This window comes from Lagopus muta, chromosome 2 (assembly GCF_023343835.1).
Source record: "Lagopus muta isolate bLagMut1 chromosome 2, bLagMut1 primary, whole genome shotgun sequence".
Classification (NCBI taxonomy): Eukaryota; Metazoa; Chordata; class Aves; order Galliformes; family Phasianidae; genus Lagopus; species Lagopus muta.
The window spans coordinates 1,201,449-1,227,159 of NC_064434.1; the positions used below are offsets into that span (position 1 = coordinate 1,201,449).

General features: G+C 47.3%; 1 protein-coding gene across 1 annotated transcript in view; it reads left to right on the forward strand.

Annotated features, from left to right (window-relative positions):
* The window catches only part of RCAN2 (regulator of calcineurin 2), a 78,067-nt gene that overhangs the window by 16,723 nt on the left and 35,633 nt on the right, over positions 1 to 25,711 (forward strand). The gene's annotated exons all lie outside the window — the stretch shown is intronic.

Below are 25,711 nucleotides of genomic sequence, written 5' to 3' on the forward strand. Positions count from 1 at the left end.
GCTCCGAAACATCTAGCTATACTAGTCATTGTAAATGACAGAAATAAACTGATTAATGTTCTTTCCAGACCACATAAGCCTGCAGTTCAGCCTGCTCTTTAAATTTGGAAACATACTTTCTCCCTCAAAGCAGCTCTGGAAAAATGATGGTATTAACTTCTTGTGGTCGTGCTCTACCCTGTGCAGACTGGAAGGTTATCTCATGGAATTGGGATGGGTGGGAAATCGTTCCTGGGAAAGGCCCCTTAGGTTATTTGGTATTTTAAATTATTATTATTTTTTCGTAATGCAGGAATATTGTTTTCTTATCAGCTTTGCTAAAATATTGAGGACTTTACGTAATGAGACGCGTTAAGGTGGGTGTTGGTGAATTCATGCACCGAATTTAGGAGGACCTTCTGTTGGCTCTTGAGAAAACATCTCTGGGAGCCAAAGGGAGTTAGAAGGTCTGAATCTGCAGACAGTATTGGATGACTCCTGTTTTAACTACTTCCTTTGGCACAGTGGGCATTGTAGGATGAACTGTGCTGGCTGGATCCACAGATCCCTGACCACTGGACAAACGTGGATTCAGATTGCGCTTGGCAGCTGTCTGTCTCCTGTAATAGGTGGCTCAGAATGCCTGGACTCAGATGCCTTTTGATCTTTGTGGAAGTCAGGCTGTGGCTGCTATGCCTTTCCTCTTCTTGTGCTGTCAGTGCCTGCCAGGACCCAGAGTTCAACCAAGGACTTTGCCTGGTGGAGTTCTTTGTCTTTACTTTCCTTCTGATTATCCTGTGCAGTGGTATTGGAGAGTTTCACTGTGTGCAGGTAGAACAGTGCCTCTCCCCCATGATTACTTTTGGATGGTGACAGGACAAGGGGAATGGTTTTAAAGTGAGACAGGGGAGGTTTGGGTTGGAGATGAGGAGGAAGTTTTTCCCCCCGAGGGTGGTGAGGCACTGGCACAGGTTGCCCAAGGAGGCTGTGGATGCCCCATCCCTGCAGGCATTCAAGGCCAGGCTGGATGTGGCTCTGGGCAGCCTGGGCTGCTGGTTGGCGACCTGCACACAGCAGGGGGTTGGAACTGGATGAGTATTGTGCTCCTTTGCAACTCAGGCCATGCTGGGATTCTGTGATTCTATGATTATGGCAGGGATGATAAGCAGGAGAACGTAGCAGCCATCTCTTCTTACAGTTTCATGTTATTTCCTATCTGCCAGGATAGAGAAGGTGTGATGTAATTGGTGGTACTTGTACTTGCAATTCTTGATCAGCTTTGCTCCCGGTGTGTTTTTTACCTTCTGTTTGTTCCCTTGGCAGCCATTGTAAGGTGTGCAGCATGTTTTTTGTAAGGCAGTCTAAAGGTGAGGAGAGAGAGATGGCAGGCTGCACTTGCTGGAGTAAAACTCAGCAGTAATTTCTATGGGAATTTCCTTGCATCTGATTGAAACTTCTGTGAGCACAGAGCTCATTATGGAAGTCAGCCTTTCTGGTATCTGTTGATGCAAGCAAATACTGCCTCTTTTAGGAGGAGGAGGGGGAAGAAACCTTTATATTGTCTGTAGTGGAACAAACCAAACGTTTCATCTGCTGATTCCTGCTAATAATGAAAAGCAGTTTTGCTCTCTCCTGCAAAGTGTCATTCAGGAGCCAACATAAACCTGTTTTTCTAGCTAATCAAAAGCTGTAGGAAAGCCATTCTAATGTGGTTAGGACAGCAGCTGTTCTTTGCTTTAATGCCATCAGAGGTACTATAATCCATCCCCAGGTTCTGATATCAGTTTTCTGGCCCAAGGAAAAGGCTTCTAAGTGAAGGTCAGCCATCATTACTAATGCACACAGATGTTGCTCTCGAAGTAGCTACGTTCTGGCTTAATCTCATTCAAAATGGTAAATCTGTAATTCTAACCAATTAACTGAAGGGAATTTCTCAAATGTTTCCTAAACAAAGTTAATGCTGAACCAGAGTTTAATGTAATTAGTAAATAATGCTTTACAGAGCTTGAAAGAAGAAAGAATACAAGCTTGAAAAGGCAGGTAGTATTGAAAAATAAGGGATACTAAGGGGTGAGTTCAGGTCATGCAAGGTTCTAAAGAGAGCCATCAGCCTGCAGGCTGCAGCATTGCTTGGGACAAATTCCACCACAGGTCTGAGCAGAGAGGTGAGAGTTGAATCAAGGTGAGAGGAATTAGCAGTTGGTTCTGTGCACTTACCAGCCCTTCTGTGCCAGACAGGTAAATCCGTGTTTCTTTCAGGTTGGTGGATGCTGTAGGATTTGCTGCAGTAGTGCTGGGATTTCTCCGTGGCTGTGTGCGATTCAGTCCTCATGCAGCGTAAGCCACAACAGATATAAGTGATACGCTTCTGTCTGTGGGGATTTGTTCCACTTCATTTCCTAAGCAATACAGTCTATGAATGGTGTTTAAAATGAAGTATCTTGCACTTTTTTCAGTTGTCTTACTTCAGTGTGGTTACTTGTAATGATGGAGGTTCTTTACTAGAACTCGATTGCGTTCTGTAGATGCTTTACCCTGCTTGAGTTACATGACTTCTGTCCTGTGCTTTGAAACTTGATACAGAGGCATTGCAAAGATGGTAACTGTGATGTGTGCGTCTCAGAGGAACGAGAGAAACCTTTTCCATGCAGTAGAGACAGAAGAGCTGGAGGTCAGGATGACAGTAGGATGGGGAAAGAGAAATTACAGTATCTTGGCAAGGGAGTAATGAAGGCATCTATTGCATAGCAGCGGGGTGGATTCAAATCGGTGCGCGTTGTTTCTTAACCGACTTTGCAATTAGTCTGAAAAGCATGAGGAGGTGGTCAGACTGCTGCATGCAATCAGTTAGAAGCTTCTCATTTCATGTTACTGTAACTAATGGTGCAGAGCTGTCTGATAGTTTCCTCCTGGTTTGGTGGTGTGACTGGCCTACGATGGAAGAACAGAACCAACAAGCCTCCAAGATGCTGAGAGCGTAGTGTGCAGCCCTGCTCGGAGTGAGAGCTGGCCCCTTCCTGACACCTCGGCAACTTGTGTGTGCTCTGGGGCTGGCTTCTAAGGGCCATGGGCAGCATCAGACAACGCATCTGTTCTGTGTCCATTCGTTGTGGCTGCTCGGAGTGCTGATCCCCAGTGCTGCCCCTGACTGCAGGCAGTTTGCTGGGGCTGAACTCCCTGTTCCCTTTGCTTCAAGTGGTGCTGTTTGGCTGGCTCAGGTTGTGCTGCAGCAAGGCACAGGGCTGCTGGAATCAGCTTTATGCTGCTTTGGTAACGAGTGGGGTTTTTTGGGTTTGTTTCTCCAGTTCATGGGAACTCACTGATGTACAGAGAGCTTTGTCACAGCACAGGCTCTAGTCCTGAGGCAGCTCCTGTGCCACTTCAGGCATGTTTAATGCGCTCTCGCGTGCATTCTTCTGACATTACTTTCTTTCACTTTCTTGCCTTTACAAAGCTTTCAGGTGGATTCTCCTAAGAATCTGTGTTTGACAAGCAAAGAGAAAATCTGAGTCGTAAAATAATTGTGAGCCTCTCATTCACTTGTTCTGTTTGTGTTTCTTGTCATCTGGTTCCTCTGAATCCGTGTGCGTGGCTGCTTCTGTCTGTCTGCCCTATAAGTGTTGCTCGTGGACGGTCCAATTTCCTTTAATTTCTCTCAACAAACCCTGCAAAACCACCCCACAGAACAGCGTTAGGCTGTCCTTCCTTCCCGTCCTCTTGCACCCAGAGCTGCAGATCTGCCCTGCTGTTGCAGCCGCTCCCCTGCAGGCGGCGCTGCGCTGCCGGCGGTGCGCTCCGTGCTGCTCCAGCTGCTGCCCCTCCTCGGGCCGTTCGAGGGGACGCACGCAGCGCAAGGAAGATAATCTCTCCCCTTTCTTAGTCCAGTTTCAAATAAGTAACAAAGCTGGTATCTTTCCAGAAGGCTTTGCCAGAGACGTGTTCATATTTATGACTAATTGTCTTAATGCGCCACCACTGAAGTTTTATAACTGAGGTTTTATCTGACTCCTCACTGGAGATGTACAGATGCTTCGAGTCCTTCATTGTAGTGTATGGGCTGCTGTTAACACAAGTAAATGAAACCTGGGTTGTGTCAGTATCCTGCACAGCTGGTCTTTAGGAGAAGCTCCAGATTCCAGTTCTACTTTTTCTAAGCATCATGATGCACTTGAACTGTTTTCTTTTTGCCATCGTATCTTTAGGTATGTAAGGTTGGGGGGAAGATCTGACACTAGGATTCTCACAGAAAAAACTGTAGGAACATCTATGTTCTGGAAATAAAGATTAAAATTATGGGTGTGAAACACACTGTTCCTTCTGTTCCTTCTGATCTCTAGTTGCAGCAATTCGCCTTAATGGTGGAGATGAATGAAATGGTTATAAATTAAGTCTATTCATACAGTACAAATCCTGGCTGGGACAATAAATAACAACACTTTGGTGAGTTCTTAACAGTATGTGAGTTGAAGGACATCAGCAGATATGTGCTGTGGGCTCACTAAGTGCCATGGGTGCCATCTGCTGACTCCTGTGTGCACAGCATAGCTCTTCAGCTATGGAAAGGAGGAAGAAGCAGGTACTGATTTTAGGAATGTAGTTCTTAATATCTTGCTTTGTATCTGGTGTAGTAACAGAACTCAGAGAAGGGGCAAAGTTAACAGGTAGAGTTTCACTAGATCCTAGGCTAGTTTGTAGCGTGTTCATTAGATCAGTTCTAAGGGGAAAATTTGACTTCCTTGGCATGGTTGTCTTTAAAATCTGAATTGATGTATTACTTTGTGTCACTCAAATGAATGTCAGTGAGTATCTATTGAAAAGAAATCTGATCCTAACGGGCATGGAAATGTAACATGCTGTAGTCCCAGGTTACGTTGCTGCTGTAAATCAAATGATGTTCTGGCACAGGTTCCAGTGCTGTAATGTGAGATCATCTTTTCAACTGAATTGTTAAAATGGTCCATGATGTGCTTTTGGCTGAGGATGAGGAGTGCTTTCCCTTGCAGCTTCCAGGAGTGATGTGAGGGTCCACGTGGGCCGTGAGATCATTCCCAATAAACGTTTTGGAAGGCAAGACTTATCAGCATAGGGTTCAGTTACTGTGACCGGCCTCACCTTCTGCTTACTGGCCTAGGAGCTGTGCTTAGGGCCAGGATGGAGCCTTCCCTCCTGGCCTGAATGATTCCATAGTTTAGCTGTCTCAAGTCCTTTCCTCAGGCCGGTGTTTTTAGACTTAGGACTGGAGAGGCTGTAGCACATCTGTCTCCATCTTCTGTTCCTGCTGCTCCCTGTGTGGATCCGCACACCTTCCTGCTGCTTGTTGGTGCTGTGCTCAGCGCCCTGCTCTGCCTGCTTGTTCTGTGCTGCAGGGCTGGGCACTGGGCCTGGAGGACCGAATCTGTGTGCTGCTCTCCCTCTGCTTTAACCTCTGCCACGGGGCGGCTCTGCTCCTGCTGCTCCCTGACGGTGGGCCTCAGGCCTTGGCAAGGGGCTTTGGCATTGCTTAACTTTCTTGTAGGAGTAGCTCTAGTGTCCTGATACCAGCTTAAGCTATTGGATTAATTGGAGATTTCTTATGAGATATCTTGGGATTGCATGATTGAACATGTGGTGAGGGTTTAGCTGGTTATTCATGGAAGCATTGTGTGTGAAATAGGGACCATCATTCTAAAAGCATCTAGTAGAGGAACTGTAATGAAGAGTTGTGCTCAACCAAAGCATGGGCACATCTTCTTTATGTGATCCTGGTGCAAATCCAGGTTTGCATCAGGGACTCCTGGAAGAGCTGAATGCAGACTGCAAAGGCCCATCCTGATGGAAGGCAGTACGACTTGAACCTTGGAGAACATCAGTGCCAGTCTCTGGTGAGCATGCTTTGTTAGCATCATGGGCACACAGCAAGTGAGCACTAATGCACTGAACTTACACTGGGAAGTAAGAAATGGGTATTGGGAGAAGCATACAAACACTTTCTTTTTTTAACTGGGGTGTGATCCTTGGAAAATAGCTTTTGTTTTTTTTTAAGCTTCTACATGTTGTTGGTGCAAATCATCACAGTAAGTCTTAAACATGAAGTTTGAGTTATGTGAAATTTCAGACAGCTTACAGAGCTGCTCAGATCACAGAATCATAGAATGGTTTGGGTTGGAAGGGACCTCAAGGATCACGAAGCTCCAACCCCCCTGTGCCATGCAGGGCCACCAACCTCCCCATTTCACAGCAGCCCAGGCTGCCCAGGGCCCCATCCAACCTGGCCTTGAACACCTCCAGGGATGGACGGGGCATCACAGCCTCCCTGGGCAGCTGTTCCAGCACCTCACTGCTCTCATAGCAAAGATGTTGAATAAAATGACTGCCAGCTTGGACTGTTTGAACTGGAGCTGTAGGATTCGCCTACAGGGTTTGAACAGAACATTTTCTACAAGTGAAATTTAAGTGCTCTGCAGTGCTGAAGGCAGTCTTCCAAAAAGCAAGTATTGATACAATCACCGCAGGAAACCGATTTGCTTCTTAGTGCTTTATATTAATAAATTGCTTTTGATACTTAATTGTCTGCTGAGCTCAGAATCCTAATGCGTTTTTAAATGTCTCCTGTTTCATCTCTGTGTGTATATAGCTCGTGTCTTTGTGTCTGTTCAAGGCTTTGTGGGTCTCCTGCTGTGGCAGCTAACTTTGGATGAAGTGCCTTTACTGCTCTGCTGGTAACAGTGAGCTGAGGCTGGAGAGTTTCTAACCCAGCACTTAATACTGTGTTACATCATAGAACTCGGCCAAGTTAAAGGTTCTTCAGTGCTTCAAGCTGCGTGTTTCTAACGTGAGGTGTGTGGCTGGTAGCTTTACAGCAGGTAAAAAGGTATCTGTTCAGGAATGGTTTTGAGCATATTGTTGAGGCAGTGCTGAATAGAAATGCAAAAAAAAACCCAAAAAGTCCTCATAGAGCCTTAAAAATGTCCAGAGGAGCATGTTGTTTACAGGAAAACAGGATGCTTCCCCTTGAACCTTAAATGGCTTTTGTTTTCATGCCCCACCAACATGGCTATGCTGCCGTGGTAAAGCAGCTGCAGTCTCTCTGTATTGCTTTCTCCTGGTGTGAGCAGGAAGGTCTGTGCAGCTGAGGAAAGCAATGCAGCCACTTGTTTTTCTGAGGGCAGCATCTGCTTCTCAGCATCGACAGTAAATGGGAGCTCTTCTCTGACTGCTGAGGTACGTTTTCCTTCTCACTGCTGGAATCTGATGTGTGTTAAAGGTTCACCAGAAGGTGGAGATAAGGCCCTTTTCCAAGGCCTGGAGAGGCAGCATGGGAGCTTCTTCCTTCTGCTTCTTAGTGGCACTTCACATTCAAATCAGGGATGGATATGAATGGCTGTATGAGCTTTGTTCTTCATACCAACTGACACCAGGGTGTTTCTACCTGCACCTAGGAAGTGAGTGGTCCCAGATACATAGGCAGTGGGCAGTTTGGAGTCCATGCGATGGTGATGAAGCGTAACTGAGCAATTACAGACCTTTGAGACCCAACTTCCATTCTCAGCTTTATCTTTCTATCCTGACATTGCTTCATCTGTGTGCTAGAGAGCTCTCTTATTATCCTCCCTAGTGTGACAGGGATGTTGTTAGGTAGCTGTGCTGTGAGGGTTTTCTGAAGCACTCAGCACGTCTTGCTATTACAGGTAGCCCACATTTCTTTTTTCTCCTTCATTTCAAAAAGGGGAAGAAGGGAATACTGTCGCATGAAGGGAATTGGAATCTGATCCACATTTGTGCATATTAGGTGTCTTCCTTGGTGAAGTCTTTCTGAAGTACTTGGGTTACTTGGACAGCAAGATAAGGTGGATAAAAGATGAGGCAGCAGTGGTACTGGGAGGACGGTTGGATGAGATGATCTTGTAGGTCCTTTCCAACCTTGTCATTCTATGATTCTATGGGGTAGAGCAGCACGTGGGACCAACATCATAGCAACAGTACGTCATCTTCTGAAATGTACAGAAGATGTACTTTGGCTTTTAGACAAAATGGAGAGACTGAGTGCTGCTTTGTGGAGGGAGCAGATGAGGTAAGGAGGTTGGGTTTTGTTTGGAATGCCTTCCAAAGACAATAAGATCCAGATCATAGAATCATGGAATCACAAGGTTAGAAACGACCTACAAGATCATCCAGTCCAACCATCTCCTCATCACCATTGCCACCACCAGCACTAAACCACAGCACGCAGCACGTCATCCAGACGCCTCTTGAACACTGCCAGGGACGGAGACTCCACCACCTCTCTGGGCAGCCATTGCAGTGCCTGACCACTGAGAGAAACAGTTCTTTCTTATGTCTAATCTAAACCTCCTCTGGTACAACTTGCAGCCATTGCCCCGTGTGCTGCTCGTTGCCTGGGAGAAGAGGCCAAACCCCTCCTCACCACAGCCTCCCTTCAGGAAATTGCAGAGTGCAGTGAGGTCTCCCCTGAGCCTCCTCTTCTCCACACTGAACAATCCCAGCTCCCTCAGCCGCCCCTCATCAGCCCTGTGCTCCACACCCCTCACCATTTCGTTGCCCTTCTCTGCACACGCTCCAGGGCCTCAAGGTCTTTCTTGTAGTGAGGGGCCCAAAACTGAACACAGCACTCGAGGTGCGGCCTCACCAGAGCTGAGTGCAGGGGATGCTCACCTCCCTGCTCCTGCTGGCCATTTCTAATGCAGGCCAGGATGCCGTTGGCCTTCTTGGCCACCTGGGCACACTGTGGGCTCATGTTCAGCCGAGCACCAACCAACACCCCCAGGTCCCTTTCCTCTTCACAATCATCCAACCACTCATACCCAAGCCTGTAACGCTGCATGGGGTTGTTGTGCCCAAAGAGCAGAACCCAGCACTTGGCCTTGTTGAACCTCATCCCATTCACCTCAGCCCAGCAATCCAGCTGTCTAAATCCCTCTGAAGGGCCGCCCTACCCTGTTCCTCCTGTTCCCAGTGTGAGCACGTATTGCTTGTGTCCTCCTGGCTCTGTGTGGGGGAGCAGTGTGGGGTGTCCATGCTTCCTGAAACATGCAGTAGCTTACATGTAACACTAAAATGAACATTAAAGATGATATAAAATATTCCAATCCTTGCAATCAGGATTTATCTCTCTGATGATGTGATTGAATTTCACTGCCCTGTCCTGGAAGCTGTTAGGCTCTGCTGTTGCAAATTCATTTAACCCTCATGCAGAATGACATGAAGGAGTTGAGATGAGCGTGTGGTTTGGGACACAGTCACTTCACAGATGCAGTAGCAAAACCCTTATCATAAACTTGTTCTGTTTCATATATGGACTCGGGGAAAAAAAGCCACGGCCACCAAAATAAACCCCAAGCAACTGGATTTTGTCATCACCGAGCAGTTGGCACTGCACCACTGCCTATGTGGGAGCGTTTCCTGTAAGTTCTTGATATCAATTTCTGTCTTTTGTAACTGATAGATGAACTGTGTGCAAGGGGGAAGGTTTGGTCCCTGTGGCTGTACTGAGCCCTTCCAGCAGTGCTGGTGTAGAAGTTGGTGTCCCAGCATGCCAGATAGAAGTTCTACCCACAGAAATACTGCCTGCTCAGTTACTGGCTACAGAGTTCCAAATGCCAAGCCACTTCTAGCCTCTCATTATTTCACATATTGAAACATGATGAAACTTTCCTCATCTGTCCCTTGTGCTCTTTGAGGCCCTGCATTAGGTTCTTTTCCAGCAGGGATCACTGTGCTAGGCAGGCTCTAGAGGGATGAGCAAGACCAAAATTAATAATCCCAACTAGTGGGGCCAGGAATCCTTTTTTTAGGTAGATGTGACTCGTGACTCATAGTGTTTTGTAACATCCTAAGTGATCTCGAGGTGATGTTGTATTTATACATCCCTCACTTCTCAATGAATGTGCAGCCAGGCTATTTCATTACAAACTTCCTGTTTTGGGAAATGTTTAAGAACGGCTTTACTGTGTGTGGAAGAAATTAGCATAATTTACATTTACATCAACTGAGTGTGGAAAACCTGTGGGTGTTTTTAATATTCTAAGAAAGTAAGGGCAGAAGGTAAATCTTCCATCAGTTTCATGGTTTTTTTCATTCTGAGTGCATGTTGCACATAGCGAGCACAGGGTATCAGTGTGCCTACTGCAGAAAAAGAATCCTAATGCAGAATGCTAGCAAGAAAGTCAGGTCATTTTAAGTAAGCCAATTCAGAGTTGGCTCGCTGAACTACAAGCAGGCTCCTAACTGGAGCAGGTGAGGTTACTGAAATTGAGAACAAGAAGCTTGAACAAGTACAGGGCAGCACAGCAGTGATGGCATGGAATATTTCTAGGCAGGGAGACAACTCCTCACTGCAGAAGTGATAGTTCTGTTTGCAATCTGACTTGTTCTCATTGACATCCAGACTTGCACCGTGTCCATTGCTGCCCTGAGCACTAAGTTCTGAATTGCATCTTCATGCCATCTTAGAAGTGTTGGTGGGAATGCATTTGCACTCTTTTGGAGAAGAAATGTTTCCTGACACCCAGCCTGACCATCCCCTGGTGCAACTTGAGGCCGCTCCCTCTTATCCCATCTCTGTTACCTGGGAGCAGAAGTTAACCCCATCTCACCAGGGAGTTGTGGAGAGCAATAAGGGCTCTCCTGAGCTCCTCTTCTCCAAACTGAACAATCCCAGTTCCCTCTTCTGTTCCACAGTAGGCTCACATCCCATAGCCCTCGCGGCACTGCTGTTCCTCTCTAGACATGCTCCAGAGGCTTTCCAGTGAAGAAATGTTCTTCTGGTACCCCACCAAGACCTCCAAAATTGTAACTTAAGTATTTATCCCTTGTTTTATTCAGGTTTATTACAATCTGCATTTTCTACAGATTTGCTGTTTGTCTCATTGTCTGAAGTGTTTCAGAAGATACTGAACATTGTCTGCTCTGATACTGATCTTAGTGATATTCTGCACATTTCTAGTTGCCAAATGAGTGTTCAGCACTCAATTACTAGCATTTCAGCCTGTCAGTTCATCCAGCTTTCAACCCACAGTAAGCCTGTTCATGCAGAACATGTGTGCACTTCTTCAGCTTACAAATGAGATTGTTAGGTGAGGACTTTCATCAGCTGGCATTTCTCTAAGCTCTCAGAGTGCCTGTGTAACAGGTGATACTTGAATTACAATGCAATGCCAAGTGCTAGCTGTGTCTGTGTGTTTGGGGTGACGTGTTTGTGTGCTTTTTGGTGGGTGGGAAAGCTCAGTTTGCCTTTTGTGAGCTACTGGACCCTGTAATGTGAGCTGCTGGATGGTCAGCTGGATTTCACTTGAAAACTCTGGGAAGTTCAGATGGGTTTCATTGCTGCCTTCACTGCCGGTGAAGGTTTGGTCAGAACAGCACGAGGCTCCTTGTTTGTGTCCTTGAGCAGGTGTGGGAGGAGGGAAGGAAAGCATGGAACAGTGGAACCAGTAGGATTTGGTTTCCTATACTAAGGGAAGGAAAGGGAATAGGAAAGAATTCAATTGGAAAATTGTGGAACCATAGAATTGGAAATAGGTTGGAAAAGCCCTTAAAGATGATGGAGTCCAACCGCAGCCCAACCATCCCAGCCCAACTCTACCAGCCCTCCGCTAAATCATGGCCCTGAGCACCACATCCAAACGGTTTGAAACACAGCCAGGGATGGGGACTCCACCACCTCCCTGGGCAGCCCATGGCAGTGCTTAGCAGCCCTTTCTGTACAGAAGTCTTTCCTGACATCCAACCTCAACCTCCCCTGGCACAAAATCCATATTGCGTTCCCCATCATAAGAAATAAAATATGCTGCTCCTTCTTCCTGCCCCCAGTGTGTAACGATGTGTAATGCTGTTTAGAGAACAGGCTTACTCAGACTGATTCTATTCAGAGAATAATCTTCCCCCTCACCTATTTTTTTTATTATTACTGTTTTCTGAGCTCTTAAGAAAATGAGTGGTTGATCACTGCAGTGTTTCCAGCCTTCTGGGCTGTTTATAAATCACAACTTCCTTTTGAATAGCTGCTTCAACAGAAATAAGTGCAGTTTCTGGTATGGTCTCAGTGTTCTCCAGCCTTGCATTTAAATTGCTGTGAGAGAGGGACGTCATTTTCTGACAGATAGTCTTGCATGATGTGGGAACTTCATATCAGCACTCCAGCTGATGTGTGTTTAAAAAGTGTTTTTATTTTCTAATTATAGAACTATTAAGGTTGAAAAAGACCACTGTGATCATCTAGTCCAACCATCTACCTACCACCCGTATTGCCCACTAGACCATGTTCCTGAGTACAGTGTCGGCCCTTCCTTCAACACCTCCATGGACGATGGCTCCACTGCTTCCTAATGTTTTAGAAAACAAAATGCAGCTTTTTGTTGAAATTGCTGATGGCCAACTGAGCATCCAGGTTAGCAGTCAGTGACCCAGAAGCATAGAATGATAGAATCCCAGCATGGCCTGGGTTGCAAAGGCCCACAGCGCTCCTCCAGTCCCAACCCCTGCTGTGTGCAGGTCGCCAACCAGCAGCCCAGGCTGCCCAGAGCCACATCCAGCCTGGCCTTGAATGCCTGCAGGGATGGGGCATCCACAGCCTCCTTGGGCAACCTGTGCCAGTGCCTCACCACCCTCTGGGGAAAAACTTCCTCCTCATATCCAACCCAAACCTCCCCTGTCTCACTTTCAAACCATTCCCCTTGTCCCATCACCATCCACTCTCACAAACAGCCATTAAGAAAGCTGAGTATGAAATGCAGTCCAGCCATTGGAGGGCGTGTGACCCAGAGTCAGAGACCTCTGCTGTATGGAGGGGAGAGGAGGAAGGCAGGCAGTCTGCGTGTGCTCCAGTGTGCTGGAGAAAAAGGCTCCGTGGTAAGTGTGAAGTTGGGTTGAAGTAACTGAGTATGTTGTGTTGTGTGGCTGCTGAAGAGACATCTGCAAAGGCGTTGCTGTGCTAGATTACACTTGGTTGAATCTTGGACATAAGCAATGAAATAGAAAGCTATGGGGGTAGAAAGGCAGCCAGTGGGGAGAGAGAAGTGAATCAGATTGGGTTAATTCCTCAGACTTTTGTGTCACATGCTGTAACATGCTGAGTGTATGGAATTGATGCTTGAGCAGCCTGTTCTGTAGAGAAGTGATACGCTCGATAGATGAGAGAAGAGGGGTGGATGTTGTTGTTGTTCAGTAAGGCTTTTGACACTGTCTTCCGTGGCATCCTTGTATGCACACTGACAGGAAGGGTGCAGTAGGTGAGTGGACAGGAAATTGGGCTGTGGCTGTGCAGGCTGCGGGCTTACAGAGGTGCGATGGGCACACGGAGCCCAGCTGGCTGAGCGCTGTGCCAGGGGCTGGCAGTGGGGCCGGTGCTGTGGAGCACCTGTGTAAATGGCTTGGGTAATGGCAACAAGTTTTCCTACAGTAAAACCTCCAGGTTTTTGTAATCTAAAGGCATATTCTACCAAAGCCTGCTTGCACCTGTGCAAATTAATCATTGTAGACCAATTAATTTAAAACGATCCGTTACTTGTACAGATGTAGTGGGCATGAGAGTAATTTTATTGCGCAGATTTGTGAACTTCTCTGTCCGGCACTTCTTGGGGTTTTTACTCAAACTAAAATCAGGCTCTGTGGAAATAAACCAGCTTCTATTGTCTCCTTATATTAATAAACTCCATTAAACTTGGAGTTAATGCTGTGTTCCCAATTTGCTGATGATACATCAGCTATTGTTGCTCCACTCCATTGTTTCTTGTGGTAGGAACCTTCTTTCAGTTGTCTCAGAACATTCCTTTTTTTAACCTGCCTTCAGCTCCAGCTTTTATTCTGCTGACAGAACCAGCTTCCCACTGCCTACCTGCCTTCCTACATCCAGTTGGCCTCTTTTAATGGATTTTCTCATCCGCGTGTGCTTTGCTAGCGGCGTAAAATTTGAGTGACTGAAAATGAATTCCTGTTCCTTTTGTGATGTCCTTCTTGTTGTTTTATGCTGAATATGTTGTGTCCTTGCCCTGATTCCAGCTGTCAGAGCTGGACAGTCCATCGCCTTCTGTGCTAAGCAAACTTCAGCTTGGAGAACCAATCTTTTCTTCTGCTTCTGCTGCTGGAAAGAGCGTGGTGGCCATGGCCATGGCCTGGCTCAGCTGACCACCAGTCTGGGTTTCGTGCCTCCCACACTTTCTCTCATGCTTTTTCATTATCCAAAATTGCTGTTAGGCTTCTTTATGAATCACTGTGAGATGTTGTTGTGAGATGGCATAATGCTTTGTCTCCTCCCCTAGAAGCATTGTGCTGCTGAAGTGCCTTATTGCAAATACTGATTCTGTTACTCTCCCAGTGCTGCTGCAGTGAACCTGTAGTCCTGGTCTTGATCTTTGGTGCTTTGGAGACTCCTCTCACATTAAGCCATCGGCAGCTTTGTGGGTGCCTGTGTGGGTTGTCACAGGTTGTGCGTGGGTTTCCATTAGCACATAAAATCCCTCCTGATAATCCAATTCAATAGAATTGCTATTAATAGTCTCCCTCCAATCCAGTACTTCCTCTGCCTGTACTGCCTGCAGTCCTTCACTGCAGCTGGGGTTTCTCATTCTCATCATAGAATCATAGAATCACAGAACAGCCTGGGTTGCAAAGGCCCACAGCGCTCCTCCAGCCCCAACCCCTGCTGTGTGCAGGTCACCAACCAGCAGCCCAGGCTGCCCAGAGCCACATCCAGCCTGGCCTTGAATGCCTGCAGGGATGGGGCATCTGTTCTGTATTAACAAACAACTTGGGTGTCTGGTGCTATATCAGATGATCTCTTGCATGTGATCTTCCTCTCAGATATCTGAAATAAAGCCTGCTGGACAAAATCCGTTCAGGACTCTTCAGAAAGTGACTATTTATTTATTTATTTATTTATTTTAAAAGGCAGCAAACGTTTAAAGTTCAAGTGTATGTTTTGCAATGACCTCTTCAAAGAATCACAGAATGGCCCAGTTGGAAGGGACCTCAAGGATCACGAAGCTCCAACCCCCCTGTGCCATGCAGGGCCACCAACCTCCCCATTTCACAGCAGCCCAGGCTGCCCAGGGCCCCATCCAACCTGGCCTTGAACACCTCCAGGGATGGACGGGGCATCACAGCCTCTCTGGGCAGCTGTTCCAGCACCTCACCACTCTCACAGCACACAACTTCCCCCTGACATCCAACCTCCATCTGCCCTCCCTCAACTTCAGACCATTTCCCCTTGTCCTGCTGTTATCTACCTTTGTAAAGAGTTCAGTCTTTTATTCCCTGCTGGGATGGGATGGTGAGGGCTGTGCCTGTGCCCTGCCCCTTCACAAGCATTGCACTTCCTGGCTCACAGCCAGGCTGCTGGGTTTGGCTCTGAGTGCTTTGTGAGATGCTCTCTGTGTGTCCTGCGTGCAGATTTTAGCACGAAGCCCAGCACCCTTCAAGACATCGAACCCATGCAAGAGTTCAGTAGCCATCTATCAGGATGTTCAGTTATGGGCTGGCCTCTGCCTTGTGGCAGACTGTGTCTTAGTGTAGGAACATGTTACTGTGCAAGGTCTGGCACCACTTCAAAGACGTGGCTGCATCTTTGGTGTACATCAAATGTTTTGTAAACAGCAACCAGACATTACAGTAATATCTTAAGATGCTATAAGAGCACAGACTGAACTGGGGATATGCAGCTCTTTCAGTTGCTTGGTCCAAAAGATAAGGAATTATTTTTTGTTCAAATATTAATTCATTTATCTTCAAGGAATGTCTCCTGGGTCATGATTCTTCAGTTACATCCTTATGTCATAGAAACGTAACCACGCTTGAGATACACTGAGTGATGTAGAGGAGGCATAAATCCACATCAGCCTCTGCGTATATCCTCGCTTGGGAAGTGGTTGGTATCGTGTGATATCAGCCAGTGTAAAACAGTGATCTGTAACAACACAGAACTTCAGCTCCATGTGTGAGGGGAAGCTGTGAATTCCCCACCCAGCTCTGCAAACAAGTCAGTGATGGACAAATTTGTATGACTAGAATGGAGTGTTATCTTAAACTCTTAGTAACAGATTGCAACAAAGAAACAAACAAATATCAGTTAAATTGTTACTACATTTTTACAGAGAATTTGAAGAGCTATGAAGAAACAGGAGGAAGTTTTTCCCCCCGAGGGTGGTGAGGCACTGGCACAGGTTGCCCAAGGAGGCTGTGGATGCCCCATCCCTGCAGGCATTCAAGGCCAGGCTGGATGTGGCTCTGGGCAGCCTGGGCTGCTGGTTGGCGACCTGCACACAGCAGGGGTTGGGACTGGAGGAGCGCTGTGGGCCTTTGCAACCCAGGCCATGCTGGGATTCTATGAATTACAAAAACTACAGAATATATACTGATTGATATGAGGTGAGGTGAGCTGTGATGAGGTTGTGAGCACAGCTCAAAGCAGGAGAGAATCGTGTCACAAGTGCTGGTGTTCCAAACAGCCTGTGGTGGAATATCCAGAGCTGGCAGGGACACTGGGGCACATCCAGTCCCACTGTGGGCTCCACACCCAGCAGCCCAGTTTGCCACTGTGAGAGCTCCCAGGGTTCTCCTTTTGTTCTCCCTCCTGAAGGCTGTCAGAACAAGAATGAATTGGAAGTTTTGTGTGGAAGCTTTTTTTCTACTGGAGAATGTCTTCTTCAGTGAAGTGGAATACATGAGAATTCATTGCAGCTCCGTGCTTCAGAAGAACGCTGGTTGTTTAGCTGTAGGTAAGGTGCTTTGAAGTAAGATCAATTCTCCGTCACTCGCTTGTATTTTCTAATATACTTGCTATTTAATTTCTGTCAATTTAGTACTGAAAGCACATCATGATTCCTTTTATTGTTTTCTCCAAAGGGAACCAAAGTGCACAATGACCCAGTGATTTAGAGCTGTGTTAAATATGCATCTTCTGAAACCACTTGATTTTTATATTAAAAAGTAATGAAATAGTGAGTAAAAAGTGCAAACCAGAGGGATGGGAGACTGGTTTTGTTCCTTCTCTGTTGGAGAGGGTCCAGAGGAGCCACAGAGATGCTCAGGGGGCTGCAGCACCTCCACTGCGAAGACAGGCTGAGGGAGCTGGGCTTGTTCAGCATGGAGAAGAGAAGCTGCGGGGTGAGCTCAGTGCAGCCTGCAGTGCCTAAAGGGAGCCTGCAGACAGGAGGGGAGTCAGCTCTTGGAAAGGGGAGATGGCAGCAGGACAAGGGGAAATGGTTTGGAGTGGAGGGAGGGCAGATGGAGGTTGGATGTCAGGGGGAAGTTGTGTGCTGTGAGAGTGGTGAGGTGCTGGAACAGCTGCCCAGAGAGGCTGTGATGCCCCGTCCATCCCTGGAGGTGTTCAAGGCCAGGTTGGATGGGGCCCTGGGCAGCCTGGGCTGCTGTGAAATGGGGAGGTTGGTGGCCCTGCATGGCACAGGGGGGTTGGAGCTTCGTGATCCTTGAGGTCCCTTCCAACCCAGCCATTCTGTGATCGCTCTGTCTCAGATTTCAGCTTTTGAATCATCCGTTTTTTTAGCGAGACAAAAAAAGGGAAAACTGATTTCTTATACCCATAACTTGAGGGCTCAATGATTTGCAGTGTTGTTTCTGTCTCTTCTGTGTTTGTTAGATGATGAGAATGAGATCAGCCTTGTGGGGACAGACTCAAATCAAACCATGTCATGGAAAAACTACATTTGCTTTTGCAATGAGGATTTTTTCCCCTCCAGCCACCACCTGTACGCTGCTCCAGAGGCACTGGAGAGACATTACACCTCAGTATGGGTCCCGTATCATCCAATCTCCATCTGTCACGTGAATGCAAATCAGAAAAAATTGCAAGGAAAATGAATAAGGCAGTGCATTCTGTCTTAAACAAAGAAAGCACAGATACTGTTACTGAGTAAAGCTGAGTATTCTCACTGTGGGGTTTTTTGGCTGCAGTTGGAGGAGGGATTTTACAGAAGATCTGATTTAAGGAAGTGCTGCAGCAACACGAATACCCACTTCCAATCCATCCTGTGATACGAAAATAGCAATTACTTCAGAAATCCATTATTCATTGCTTCATTACTTGGTGTCTGGCTGCATGTTGTGTGACAGTTTATTTTTTTCCCTTTGAACTGCACCGCTGCTCCCGGCTTGGCAGCAGGCGCTGCTTCCTCTCAGCACAGCCATTAAATCTCTCACCTGCGTGTCCTGTGCAGTGCTGCTGCTGGCAGATAAGGCTGGTGTCTCGCAGCTGTGAGCATTGGTATTCCAGGCTCCTCTTTCAAGGGCATTTTGCTGTGATGAGGCATCTCAAATGACAAGGAAAACATACAGCTCTGTTAAATACCCTTGCTGGTCCGAGACAAGAGAGGGTAAATGGAAAGGATTTTAAAATGCGTTTTGAAACCTTTAACAGAGCTTACGGGTAACAGTAAATCACATTTTTAGGCAGGAACATTACAGGCCTATTCCAACCAGCATCATCCATTAAATGTCTACTAATGGAGAGTAGCTGTCCTTCCCAGTGTCCGCTCAAAGTCCAAATAAAGCATGGGGAGGCTGAGCTCTTGTGAATATGGGTTCCTGCACCTCCTGTTCAAGGAGGTTGTGCAGTCACGAGCTGAATCCAGCTCTTCCAGAGCCTCTCTGAGCACTGCAACCACCGCCATGCATCAGGCACAGGGAGAGACTTGTCTTCTGTCTGCTGAAAGTGGCCACGTGCACTCATTTCCTTCCCCTGCCCTTATATGTGCAAGCTATGAACTAGGAATGGTTCTGCGACATCAAAGGTAGTCGTGCAGTTCTGACTCAGAGCTACAACTTGTGTGTTCCTAAAGGAGACAACAAAATCATCTTAGCTAAGTGACAGTCACTGAAGTCACTGAAGCGTTCTGACGTCATCAAATGTGGCACATGAAGTTGCTCCATGTTTACTGAAGGGGGGGAAGTATTCCCTAATGTCTGATTTATTTTCTGACTCTTGGATTCTGAGAGCTGTAGGTGTGAGGGGTGGGAAGTTGTTACTTACAGAACATCAAACTGTTACTTAAGAGAAGTTTCCCCTCCAAGGAACCAAGGGTGGCCCAGACATGGCTCATCTGACAGATGCTCTATATACTTACAAAGAAGCATACTGATTTGGCCTCATTCTAAGTTTAGTTAACCTTCCGTGTTTTTCTGGCCCAAACTCCACATCTTTAAAAGCATTCAAACAATAGGAGTGATTATGTGCTGTGAGAAGAGGTGATTCAAAGCCTCCTCCCCTCCTTCCCCCATAATTACTGTTAATTCAGAAATTTTAGGAACTTTAGCTTGGGGATCAAACTCATCTTGGAAAGGTCACTGGCTGTGTAGCTGTTGGGTAGCATCTCAGACTGGGTGCTTGGTTTTGGGCCCCTCGCTTCAGGGTGGATATAGAGCTGGTGAAACACATTCAGAGAAGAGCAGTGAGGTTGGTGAAGGGGCTGGAAAATGATGTGTGTGAGGGAGCTGGGGTTGCTTAGGCTGGAAAAGAAGAGGCCATTGCTCTACAGCTACATGAAGGGAGGTGGCAGTGAGGATTGGTCAGTTTATCTCACATGACAAGTAATAGGACCTGAGGAAAAGACCTCAAGTTGCCTCAAGGGTTCTTTAGATTGGGTATCAGGAAGAGTTTCTTCATGGAGTGCTGGAACAGGCTGCCAGGGAGGGAGTGGAGCCCCCATCCCTGGAGGTATGGATGAGAGGTGTCATTGTGGCACTAAGGGACATGGCTTAGTGGGGGACTTGGTAGTGCTAAGTCATCTTGGAGGTCTTTTCCAACCTACATGATTCTCTTTATTCAAACATTCAATTCACCTGGAGTCTTTCAGGTACTCAAAGATGCTCTATTTTGTATCTTGTTGTGTTCTTGTAACAACTTTATTTCATCTGGAAATTGGTGAGTCTGAATTCTGAATCACAGAATGGTTTGGGCTGGAAGGGACCTCAAGGATCACAAAGCTCCAACCCCCCTGTGCCATGCAGGGCCACCAACCTCCCCATTTCACAGCAGCCCAGGCTGCCCAGGGCCCCATCCAACCTGGCCTTCAACACCTCCAGGGATGGACGGGGCATCACAGCCTCTCTGGGCAGCTGTTCCAGCACCTCACCACTCTCACAGCACACAACTTCCCCTGACATCCAACCTCAATCTTCATGGTAGTTTTGGTATCTACCAGGATCCTAGGGCAGAGCAGCCATGTGCAGGTAGCTGCCCCAGCTGAATACTTTGTTGTTGCACTATTGACTGTGCTCTTGGAAGAATTCATTCCTAGCTATTAATGCAGTGTTGGGGGTTTTAATCTGTTAAAACAGGTACACATCAAATGTTAAAATCCCCTTAAACAGAGGCGTAACTGGTAACATTTGGTGGCCATTATGTTTAGAAGTTAAGAATGGGAGTGTTATTTCCAGGTAACAGCGAGTTAATCTAGTAGAGCTGGCCTAGCACTGGGTAATGTTGTGTCCCACTGACTTTCGTGGCTTCCTTGGCCCCAGTGCCCTGAAGTCCCAGCCTGTCACCCACACCTACACACAGCTGGAGGTGCTGAGATCCTGGGTCTTGGCCTGGGTTCCGTGTTCCAGTGTGTCCCCAGTGCATTCCTCTGGCTGTGTTTATCTGCTACTTCCATCCTTTTAGAGGCTAATCTATTTTAGCACAAGCCAGTGCTCAGTGCAAAGAGGGTAAAAAAGAATGAAGAAAAATGCACTTTTTTGTTGTTTTCTGGAGTTTAACTTCAGGTCTTTGTGGAAGAACTCTTTGGAGGTGCTCACTTTGCTCCTGGAATTTTTTGTTTGCCTGAATTGATCTTCAGCTGCAGACAGAATCTGGAGCTGTTTGGATCTGGGTTGGTGGAGGGGGTTGTTTGTTTTTTGGACATTTCTTTTCCAAAATAGTTTATTTTATGTTGCTGAAGTCTTGTCAGCGCTTCTTTGTTTTGTTTTTATATTTATCTTTTATTTTCCTGCTGAATAAATGGAAGCCTCCTTTCACAAACAGAATCCTATCCTATGGACACACACGAGAGCTTGGTTTAAATACCTTGACTTTTGTGGTAGGCTGAACAAGGAGGAGCTGCACGTTGTTGAAAACATTTGAGTCAGACATAATGTGAGTCTATTCTCGGATCCCATTCAGCACCTATGGGTCATGGTTGCAGGGCTCCATGTTACTGTGCTGGATTTGTGCAGCACTGCAAACAGCCTGTGAGCAGAGCTGCAACAGAAATAATCCTGCTGTTTGGAGTGGTAATGAGCACAGCCACGCTGGCTTCTGAATGTGAGCAGCATCTTTGTTGCAGTGCTGCTGTAACTGTGAACTCTCCCTAAGGCTCAATCAGCGATGGTTTGCTTGCAGAGAGGGGTCAAGATGTTGTGCAAGTGGTTTGAAGGACTTGGCAGCCGAGCTGAAGAATGTGAAGTTGGGGCACTGTTTGTACGTATCAGGCAGGGCTGGCTTAAACCTGTGGTAGCACCAGGCAGAAACCAGAGCCATGCACAGAGGAATAAAGGCTGCAGGGCAGGGCTGCGTGGTCCCACACTGCACAGAGCACAGGGGAGAGGCTGACCCTGGCTGCAACGTGACTCATTGCCTTCCAGCTTTGGGAGCTGCTGCCTTTCTGAAGGGACTGCTGATTCAGGTATGGGACTCCATCATCACGTGTTCATCATCAGAGAGCCTGGGGATGTTACTGCATTGTGCTGGGTCTTGGGATGGAAAATAACAACTGGAATTACATTTCATCAGCGTTATTCTCAGTTCCAGAACCCGTTTGGTGACTGCATGTGTCTCTGTAAAAGCTTTGTATTTCTGTGTAGATGTGCAAGCAGATCTGCTCAGTTGCTCCTAAATCCACTCTGAAATACTCCCCTGGGATATCTGCACACACAGTGCCCCTTTATTCCACACACAATTGTCATTATTGTCAAAACGTGAAACAAACGACAAAGCTTCTGAAAGCCTTTTCATAACACTCTCCTTGTTCTCATTCCCAGGAGCAGTGTACGTCCCCAAGCCCAGCGTATGGCTGCTAGGGGGCAGCTTTAGAGTCGTGTACTGTGAGATGTCAGTGCTCTCCAAAATGCCCTTCCATCCCTGCACCTTGGCTCTTTGGTGAAGGTTGATGGGATGGACGTGATCCCCAAATCCTCCAGCTTAGCACCTGCCTACAAGAGAGGGGCTTTCCTGCACTGTTGGGACAAAAGCTGTGGGTAGAGGCTGGGTAGCGTGCTGGAGAGCCGCCGTGCAGAGTAGGCTGTGCAGGTGTGCTGAGGTGCACAGGTGGCTGTGGCAAGGACTGGGTATTGAGCATCAGACTTTGCATTATGCATGAAATAGGGCTTCGCTGCTTCTGGGGAGTTTGCTGAACTAAATGTAGCGATGCTGTAGCCAGAGGTAAGGATTGCTTTTAACTCATTTTGAGGGCTGGAGCAGCTCTGCTATGAGGAAAGGTTGAGGCTTGTTTGGCCTGGAGAAGAGAAGGCTGTGGGGTGACCTCATGGTGGCCTTCCAGTACTTGAAGGGAGCGGATAAACAGGAGGGGAACGGCTGTGTGTGAGGGTGGGTGGTGATGGGACACGGGGAATGGTTTTAAAGTGAGACAGGGGAGGTTTGGGTTGGAGATGAGGAGGAAGTTTTTGAGCCAGAGGGTGGTGAGGCACTGGCACAGGTTGCCCAAGGAGGCTGTGGATGCCCCATCCCTGCAGGCATTCAAGGCCAGGCTGGATGTGGCTCTGGGCAGCCTGGGCTGCTGGTTGGCGACCTGCACACAGCAGGGGGTTGGGACTGGATGAGCGCTGTGGGCCTTTGCAACCCAGGCCATGCTGTCAGTCTATGATTCTCATTGATAGAACCTTTCAAAAATAAGTTAGCACTGGGTGCAGCAGACAATGTCAATCTAACAATTTAAAAGTAGATGAACATTTATTAACATTGGGTGAGATTATAAGGAGTCTGCATGCCTAAAAATCTCAGGTGGGGATTGTATCATGATTTAAAATCAGAAATGTGTAGTGCTGTAAAACACAACGCATGTTGGGAGATGGAAGTTGAAGTCCTGAAGTGCTCTGTAGAGTTCTTGTGCCTCGTAATCGCTGGTTTTGAGATGGGAACCAACTGGGGAGCTTCTGTAAACAGCTCCCAAAGTACCCCAGTGAGCTACAGCGGCTTGTAAGGGAAAATCTAGGTTATGCTTAGGGATAGGTGAGAAGAGACAAAAAATGAAAGTAATTGCCATCTCAGCAAGGTTTCTTTACCACGATAGAGAGGAAAAATTGCAATAATTCTATTTTGAAGAGGGATGAATAGTAGAAGTGCAGGAGTAATCACACAGAGGAACAGAGCAGTTTGCACACCGTGTACCAGCTTTCCTAAGGTGAAGGAGATGCACTGCTGAAATGGGCAGAGGGCAGATGGAGAAGTGGGGAAGAAAAGGACAATGTGAGGAAGCTGTGCTGCTTAGCTGTGTGCTGTGACCTGGGCTCTGTCACTGCTGGGGGAGCACACCAGGCCCAGAGTCACTGCCACGTGCACTGCTGAGGATGCTCTCCCAGTGCTTGGCAATCAGCACTGTGTGATTTGGTATCTTTTCCTTTTTCATAGAATCACAGAATCCCAGCATGGCCTGGGTTGCAAAGGCCCACAGCGCTCCTCCAGTCCCAACCCCTGCTGTGTGCAGGTCGCCAACCAGCAGCCCAGGCTGCCCAGAGCCACATCCAGCCTGGCCTTGAATGCCTGCAGGGATGGGGCATCCACAGCCTCCTTGGGCAACCTGTGCCAGTGCCTCACCACCCTCGGGGGGAAAAACTTCCTCCTCATATCCAACCCAAACCTCCCCTGTCTCACTTTAAAACCATCCCTCTTGTCCTGTCCCCTTTTTGGAGATTATTACTTTTTTTCCTTGTTTTGGGCCATGCTGTGGATGTCTCACCAGGCTCACATACACATGACTCATTGCTGCTCTCAGAGCTTCTTCCAGCTCTTGGAAAACCACTTAGTAACTTTTCCCTTTCCTGATGACGTGGTTTTTCCATTGCAGCCTACTTAGAACTTCGCTTCGGCGTCTGTTTGCTGTTTTCTGAGCTTCCACATATCTGATATTCAGATACATGAATCGAAGTTCTTAACAGGCACAAAAATGGTAACTTCACATTCTTCCCTAAAAATAATTTACTGTGGTTTGTGCAAATACCCAAAGAGATGCAGTGGATGGTGATCAAACCAGCTGGTTGCCATGATGGCTGTGTCCATTGCTCTGCTGCCTTGCTCTGTCTGAGCCATTGCTGTTTGTCTGTATGTTCTTGGGTCTTTAGTGCTGGGATATGTTTCTATTCTGGTTTTGGATTCTCCTTTGTAATTGTTGCTGGTTGGGATTACTATAAATGCAAGTTAGAAAAAACTGGGCAAAGAATTGAACAGATCTTGGAACAGAAAGTGCTGCTGTTAGGTGTCAGCTTTGTTGTATCAGCATCTAAATTTACTGCCAGCTCTTGGGGTGAGGAGCTGACGTCTCTGCAGAGGTTCTTTCATTAGGTAACGTGAAGTTCCCTGTGCTTCCCAGCTGGAATGGGGAGCTGGGCAGTGTGAGCTGAGCTGAGCTCCTGCTCTTATGTCCGTGCCATCCTTTTGGTGCAGGTGTCTTTGTTCTGAATTTCAGCAGGCACATGGCAGGCTGCAGCCCTGTCTGCACTTCTGCAGAGGCACTGGAGCTAGTTCTACACAAGAGGCTTTAAATATCCAGAGCAAACTGTGTGCATCCTCCCAAAGCGTGGCACAAGCTGCAGCATCTGGCAGTGAGGCTCAGTGAGTGCCTGGTGTCACATGGAGCTGTGTGCTGTGAGGTGTGTACCAGTAAGGTCTGTTTGCTTTCTGCAGTATGATACCCTGCACTAGTCAAATACTTTAATTCTGCCTGTTAATCTGACTTGGCCATGAGTGTCACAGAATCACAGAATGGCCCAGGTTGGAAGGGACCTCAAGGATCACGAAGCTCCAACCCCCCTGTGCCATGCAGGGCCACCAACCTCCCCATTTCATAGCAGCCCAGGCTGCCCAGGGCCCCATCCAACCTGGCCTTGAACACCTCCAGGGATGGACGGGGCATCACAGCCTCTCTGGGCAGCTGTTCCAGCACCTCACCACTCTCCCTGTGAAGAACTTCCCCCTCACATCCAACCTCAATCTGCCCTCCCTCAACTTCAAACCATTTCCCATTTCCAGTGTTATCTGTGGGGCTGCAATATCTGAAAGTAACCTACAGATAGTGAGAATGGAAAGTAAGAGAAGAAATAATGTTGCCACTTTGGGATAAAGATCAACTTCCAAACATTTACAAAGTCAGGACTTCTATTTCGCAGTACATCTTTGCTGCAAGCAGCCCACCTGACAAGGCACAAGCAGTCCTAATGAACCAATGGATGTAAAACCGCTTTTGCTGGATGCTGAAGGAGCATCTGTAAGGGCAGAGGGTGCAAAGGGTGCCTTGAGGGAGCCTTCTGTGCTCTGTGCTTTGAAGGGGCATTGAGTTCAAAGCGCAGCCACTGCTCTTCCTGAAGATGAGTCGCAGTGCAAGGTGTGTGTAAGTGATGGGATCCCACGTGCAGGTGCTGACTGCTCCCAACGGCAGCACTGAGTGCTCACTGACCTCATGTGCGGGGTTCTGCAGCCTGCCTGATGACAGAGAAAGACGCTGCCTTTCTTGTTTGTCTTTCGTTAGCGCTCTGCTGTGTGTTTGAAGGTATAATAGAGTAATGAATGGCGCCG